Raw genomic sequence first — 8,135 nt, forward strand, 5'->3', positions numbered from 1 at the left:
ACCCATAGCCCACGTTTATATCACATTGTGTCACTTCCTTTACAGGGTAGCGGTGTACATGCTCTCTCAGGGCTCCTCCATCAGTGCAGTCTCAGGTCTCTCCCAGCTGACACCATTTTTGGGATGCCAATAGAGGATCGAGGGGGAAGTGTTCATCACCTCAGAGGTGGGGCACAGCCCAGGAAGATCGAGCCATACCGGTCCTCCCAAGGATCCGCTTGGCTCATACAGGCATCTCGGGATGGTCACTATGTTTTCCATCCTCTTGGTTAACTTTCTTGCAGCATCATGTCTGCAGGAACGTCGTACCACAGGGGACATAACTGCACTGACGGTCCTCATCCGCTAGTGCGCACTTGCTCCTCGCATCTACACAGACTGTTAGACACAGCAGGCACCCTCCCTTCTGCAATCAATAGCTATAGGCCGGGAGTCGTTGGTCATGGGAGTTGTCTACTGTCTCTCACAACCAGCCATTGACTCACAAATGGAGACACCCTCACCCCCATCCATACACACTGACCCTGAGGGTTGGCCAGTGTCGGAGGGAGTTCTGTTACTACAGCCCTAGCACTCAGTCTTTACATAATCCAAGGTTCCTGTGCTTTACCATAACCTTTACATCTGCGGAGCAAATTCTGCTCTTGCCGGCAGCTTGCCCGGCTTTCTTCCAGAACGGAACCCTACCTTGTGTAGGGGGGCAGGTCCCCTCTCTCATCAAATGTCTGTCCCCGTGGGATAGCGGAGGTTCAATATGTTGGCACGTGTATGCTACCCCGGTGAGGCTTGAGGGTCCCTTTGCTATTGTGGTCATGGCCACTCAATGGCATCACTTGTGGCATCTCTGTCAGGAGATTTATAATGCGGTACTTTAGCTACCCCTCATAGGTTACGAGGCTTTTAACGTACGGATATCGTTGCACCTGCTCGGCGCATACAATCATTAGTTTGGGGCTTCTGAGGGATGAGTCTGTCAGGACTATCTGGAGTGCATATGAGCGATATGGGAGTTTGCTATATCCCATATGTGAGATACCGAAACAATTCTTTGAAAGAGAACTTAAGGTTACTTACGTAACCCCAATTCTCTGATAATATGAGTGAGGTATCTCACCGCGTTCCCCTTCTCGCTACAAGCGTAAGGAAAAATACATGTGCTTGAGAATGTCAGAGAGCGGGACCGTGGCGCCTGATAGTGGGGTTCCCACACCTGTCATATACTGTACGCTCTACCCAAAATTCACAAGAGGAAGACGTCACCTATACCAGGCAGGCCCATTGTGAGTAGTAATGGATCTCTGACAGAGAATGCTGTCTACCTTTGTAGACCATTTTGTGAAACCCTGGGTGATCTCCCTCCCCATGTATACTAGAGATTCTATAGATTTTATAATTTTTTGAAATCTGTGGACCATATACCTGAAAATTCTATTCTGTGTACTTATGACGTTACCAGTCTATATACTAACATCCCCCATCAGGGCGGCCTAGAGGCCCTCAAGTTCTATGTCAATGAACGTCCCCTTAATGCTCTACCCAGCACTAATTATATTGTGGACTTGGCAGAACTGTTAATAACCTCCAACTATTTTCTCTTCACAGGAGACTATTTCCTCCAAACCAAACGGACAGCGATGGGGAGCACTATGGCTCCTAATCATGATAACCTATATCTAGGAATATTTGAAAAACAGGTGGTGCTGAATCCAGACCTTAACCCGTTTCTCTCCAATATTCTCCTAATTCTGAGATATTTGGATTACATTTTCGTGATCTATACAGGCATCCAGGAAGATGTTTTGGAATTCCATGCTTATCTAAACTCTATGAATGAACACATTCACTTCACCATTAACTATGACCTATCACAAATCAGTTTTCTTGATGTGATGGTTATTAAGTTAAGGACAAAACCTCCCTCGCTACAGATCTCTACAGGAAACCTACCGACAGAAATACCCTCCGTAGTGGTGACAGCTTTCATCCACGTCCACTTATTAAAAGTCTCCCTATAAGTCAATTCAGTCGTATCAGAAGAATATGCAGCTCGGATGCCTCTTATCGGAAACAGACCATGGACCTCACACGAAGGTTTAAGGAAAGGGGGTACAAAGACAGTTGGGTAAAACATGCCAATGATCGTTTTGAACGACTAACACAGTTGGAAAGCCTTCAACCAAAAGTCAAAGAAAAAGCAGAACATGTCCCATCATGCTTTACCCAGTACTCACCAATGGGGAAGGCATTTAAGGACATGATCAGGAAGCTCTGGTACATTATTGATACTGACCCACAATTGAAACCCATTTTTAAATATCCCCCATGTATGGTTTTTAAAAGACCCCCAAACGTGAAAAAGCTAGTAAAAAAAAAAAGTTACACAATAAAATAACAATAATGACACTATATACAGGGGGTTCCGGTACCGAGTCAATGTGCGGGGGTACAGGTTAGTCGAGGTAATTTGTAGGTAGGGGTAACGTGACTATGCATAGATAATTAACAGCGAGTAGCAGCAGTGTAAAAACAAAGGTTTTAAAAATAAAGGTGGGGGTGTCAATGCAAATAGTCCGGGTGGCCATTTGATTAATTGTTCAGGAGTCTTATGGCTTGGGGGTAAAAGCTGTTAAGAAGCCTTTTGGACCTAGACTTGGTGCCACTTGCCGTGCGGTAGCAGAAAGAACAGTCTATGACTTGGGTGACTGGAGTCTTTGACCATTTTTTGGGCCTTCCTCTGACACCGCCTAGTATATAGGTCCTGGATTGCAGGAAGCTTGGCCCAGTGATGTACTGGGCTGTACACACTACCCTCTGTAGCGCCTTACGGTCAGATGCCGAGCAGTTGCCATTTAGCTTAGTGATGAGCTTTGTGGGCACTATGGTGTTGAACGCTGAGCTGTAGTCAATTAACAGGATTCTCACATAGGTGTTCCTTTTGTCCAGGTTCCTTTTGTCCACTTCATGGCTACCGACGTGAGTGCTATGGGGCGGTAGTCATTTAGGCAGGTTACCTTCGCTTTCTTGGGCACAGGGACTATACAATGGTGGTCTGCTTGAAACATGTAGGTATTACAGACTCAGTCACGGAGAGGTTGAAAATGTCAGTAAAGACACTTGCCAGTTGGTCCGGGCATGCTCTGAGTACACATCCTGGTAATCCGTCTGGCCCCGCAGCCTTGTGAATGTTGACCTGTTTAAAGGTCTTGCTTACATCGGCTACAGAGGGTGATCACACAGTTGTCCGGAACAGCTGGTGGTCTCATGCACGCTTCAGTGTTGCTTGCCTCGAAGCAAGTATAAAAGGCATTTAGCCCGTCTGGTACGCTCGTGTCACTCGGCAACTCGGTTTTTCTTTGTAGTCCGTAATAGTTTGCAAGCCTTGCCACATGCGACGAACATCAGAGCCGATGTAGTAGGATTCAATCTTAGTCCTGTATTGACATTTTCCCTATTTGATGGTTTGTTGGAGGGCATAGCGGGATTTCTTATAAGGATCCGGATTAGTGTCCCGCTCCTTGAAGGCGCCTGCTCTAGCCTTTAGCTCGGTGCGGATGTTGCCTGTAATCCATGGGTTCTGGTTCGGATATGTACGTTCGGTCACTGTGGGGACGACGTCCTCAATGCACTTACTGATGAAGCCGGTGACTGAGGTGGTATACTCCTCAATGCCATTGGATGAATACTGGAACATATTCCAGTCTGTGCTAGCAAAGCAGTCCCATAGGGAAAGGGGTATACCTAGTCAGTTGTCCAACTGAATGTATCTTCCACATTTAACCCAACCCCTCTGAATCAGAGAGGTGCAGGGGGCTGCCATAATCAACATCCACTTCTTCGGCGCCCAGGAAACAATAGATTAACTGCCTTGCTCAGGGGCAGAACAACAGATTTTTACCTTGTCAGCTCAGGGATTCGATCCAGCAACCTTGCGGTTACTGGCCCAACGCTCTAACCACTAGGCTACCAGCATAGCGTAGCATCCGTGTCCTCTGACCACTTCCGTATTGAGCGAGTCATGGGTTTATCCTGCTTTAGTTTTTGCTTGTAAGCAGGAATCAGGAGGATATAATTATGGTCAGATTTGCCAAATGGAGGGCGAGGGAGAGCTTTGTACATGTGTGTCTCTGTGTGTGGAGTAAAGGTGGTCTAGAGTTTTTTTCCCTCTGGTTGCACATGTGACATGCTGGTAGAAATTAGGCAAAACTAATTTAAGTTTGCCGGCATTAAATAGACACACACCCCCACCTGTCGGCTTACCGGACGGAGCTGTTCTTTCCTGCCGATGCACGAAAAACCCAGCCATCTGTGTCGTCGTTCAGCCAAGACTCTGAGAGAAACATAAGATGTTACTGTTTTTAATGTCCATTTTGTAGGATAGTCTTGAACGGTGTTCAACCAGTTTATTCTCCAGTGATTGCACGTTGGCCAAAATAACGGATGGTAGAGGGGGGTTACCCCCTCGCCGACGAATTCTCATAGCACACCCTGATCTGCACCCCTTGTATCTTTGTCTTTTCTCCATGCGAATGACGGGGATTTGGGACTTGCAACATTATATCCTTTGCGTCAGACTCAGACTCATTAAAGAAAAAATCTTTGTCCATTATGAGGTGAGTAATCGCTTTTCTGATATCCAGAAGCTTTTTTCGGTCATAAGAGACGGTAGCAGCAACATCAAATGTTATTGGTCACATACACATATTTAGCAGATGTTATTGCGGGTGTAGCGAAATGCTTGTGTTCCTAGCTCCAACAGTGCAGTAGTATCTAACAATTCATAACAATACACACAAATATAAAAGTAAAAGAATGGAATTAAGAAATAGATAAATATTAGATTGAGCAATAATGTACAAAATAAGTTTCAAAGAATGCGAAAAAACACACAAATTAGCACAATTGGTCAGGAGCCCGTAAAGCGGCAGCCATCTCCTCTAGCGCCATTCTCTAGCCAAACATTTTTAGCCTGTCTATCTATGTATAACAGGGTTGACGTGTTATGCTCGACCCGCTCAGTTTTCCACCACAAAACACCAGAAAATGTCCAAAAAGAGTAGCACTAACTCACCTGACTTTCAGTAGCGGTGTGTGAGTAAAATCTTCGGGGAAGCCTCCCCCCAAAACATTATTGCGTTGTGTGCTCTATAACCTGTTATATTTTGTGTTCGGAGGAAACACCATACACCTGGTGACTGTGTCAGCATGCATGCATGCGCCTGGCCCACCACAGGAATCCCTACAGTGCGATGGGCCAAACCCTCCCCTAACTCAGACAACACTGGGCCAATTGTGCGTCGCCTCATGGTTCTCCCGGGAGCGGCTGGCACGGGTCTCGAACCAGCATCTGTAGCAACGCAGTTTGCACTGCGATGCAGTGTCTTAGACCACCGCACCAATTGGGAGGCTCAATCAACAAAGTTTTTAATGCTTATCAATTGCCTTGCACAAAGTGTCAAAATACTAAAGTACTACACAGGACTCTTAAAGAATTTAATTGAAATGTTAATTGTATTTTATGATCACAAAAACAATGAGAAAATATGGAAAAATAAATAACGAAATGTTAATTATATAAAGCAGCCCGTGTAATAATCTGCCAGAAAGTAGCCCCAATCGGCCAGAGCCCAAATTAATACATTTGGGCCAGATAACTCACACCGGAATCGGCCCAAGCCTCAAGTAATATATATGTAAATGTAGTATTTCAGATTTTATTTTAATTTGTAATAATTTTTTTATTTCTAAAAACCTGTTTTTCCTTTGTCATTAAGGGCTATTGTGTGTAGATTAATGAGGGAAAAATATATTTAATACATTTTATAATAAGGCTGTAACATAAAAAAACTTTGGAAAAAGTCAAGGGGTCTGAATACTTTCCTAATGCACTGTATTTCCACATGTGTTTGTGATTGATGTACAGTTGAAGTCGGAAGTTTACATACACTTAGGTTGGCGTCATTAAAACTAGTTTTTCATCCACTCCACAAATTTCTTGTTAACAAACTATAGTTTTGGCAAGTTGGTTAGGACATCTACTTTGTGCATAACACAAGTAATTTTCCCAAAAATTGTTTACAGACAGATTATTTCACTTATAATTCACTGTATCACAATTCTAGTGGGTCAGATGTTTACATACACTAAGTTGACTGCCTTTAAACAGCTTGGAAAATTCCAGAAAATGATGTCATGGCTTTAGAATCTTCTGATAGGCTAATTGACATTTGAGTCAATTGGAGGTGTACCTGTGGATGTATTTCAAGGCCTACCTTCAGTGCCTCTTTGCTTGACATCATGGGAAAATCTAAATAAATCAGCCAAGACCTCAGAAAAATAATTGTAGACTTCCACAAGTCTGGTTCATCCTTGGGAGCAATTTCCAAATGCCTGAAGGTACCACTTTCATCTGTACAAACAATAGTACGCAAGTATAAACACCATGGGACCACGCAACCGTCATACCGCTCAGGTAGGAGACGCGTTCTGTCTCCTAGAGATTAACGTACTTAAGTGTGAAAAGTGCAAATCAATCCCAGAACAACAGCAAAGGACCTTGTGAAGATGTTGGAGGAAACAGGTACAAAAGTATCTATATCCACAGTAAGATGAGTCCTATATCGACATAACATGAAAGGCCACTCAGCAAGGAAGAAGCCACTGCTCCAAAACCACCATAAAAAAGCCAGACTACAATTTGCAACTGCACATGGGGACAAAGATCGTACTTTTTGGAGAAATGTCCTCTGGTCTGATGAAACAAAAATAGAACTGTTTGGCCATAATGACCATTGTTATGTTTGGGGGAGGCTTGCAATCCGAAGAACACCATCCCAACCATGAAGCACGGGGGTGGCAGCATCGTGTTGTGGGGGTGCTTTGCTGCAGCAGGGACTGGTGCACTTCACAAAATAGATGGTATCATGAGAAAGGAAAATGATGTGGATATATTGAAGCAACATCTCAAGACATCAGTCAGGAAGTTAGATTGGTCACAAATGGGTCTTCCAAATGGACAATGACCCCAAGCATACTTCCAAAGTTGTGGCAAAATGGCGTAAGGACTACAAAGTCAAGGTATTGGAGTGGCCATCACAAAGCCCTGACCTCAAGCCTATAGACAATTTGTGGGCAGAACTGAAAAAAGGTGTGCGAGTAAGGTGGCCTACAAACCTGACTCAGTTACATCAGCTCTGTCAAGAGGAATGGGCCAAAATTCACCCAACATATCCCGGGAAGCTTGTGGAAGGCTACACATTTGACCCAAGTCAAACCATTTCAAGTTAATGCTACAAAATACTAATTGAGTGTATGTAAACTTCTGACCCACTGGGAATGTGATGAAAGAATTATAAGCTGAAATAAATAATTCTCTCTACTATTATTCTGACATTTCACATTCTTAAAATAAAGTGGTGATCCTAACTGACCTAAGACAGGGACTTTCTACTAGGATTAAATGTCAGGAATTGTGAAAAACTGAGTTTAAATGTATTTGGCTAAGGTGTATGTAAACTTCCGACTTCAACTGTATATGTGACTGATTGCTTTTTGTATTGTTGGATTTGGGGGAAACTTTGAACATTGAGATACTAAAGACATGATAGATCAGAAACATAGTATATAAAGGAGTGAAAGAGACTGGGTTTTATGTCAGAAGTTAATGGTTCTCTGTAGAAAGAAAGTTGGCTTTGGAATGTGTTGGGTGGACAGGAGGAAGTCACCGGATTGCTATAAGGGAAGCAGACGGACATCCTGTGGATTAGGCGAAGGAGGGGTTGAGGTCAGCAGGTCAGATCCCCAGAAGTGAGAAATTATGGTTTATTATCCTATTACCCTCTTCATGTGGAACCATAAGACCCAAGGATTGGAGAGAAAGAGGAGTGCCTAAAGTGGAGTATAAATATTTGTGAAGGTGGAAACATGCTTTTGTCTGAATACAGCTGTGTCGACCCTTTGGGAAGAATTTAACTTGGTTAAGCTTCTCTAGTGTCCGTGAGTTATTTACTCTGAAAAAGTAGAACCTAACAGTATGAAATTATCATTTTTGATACCAAAAGAAAATTCTGAGCTAACCTGTCCACCTACCAGACACCTAATTTCCAGCCTCATAATTCATCCTTTTTTTACAGGACACT

Source organism: Salvelinus alpinus, chromosome 3 (genome assembly GCF_045679555.1).
Source record: "Salvelinus alpinus chromosome 3, SLU_Salpinus.1, whole genome shotgun sequence".
Classification (NCBI taxonomy): Eukaryota; Metazoa; Chordata; class Actinopteri; order Salmoniformes; family Salmonidae; genus Salvelinus; species Salvelinus alpinus.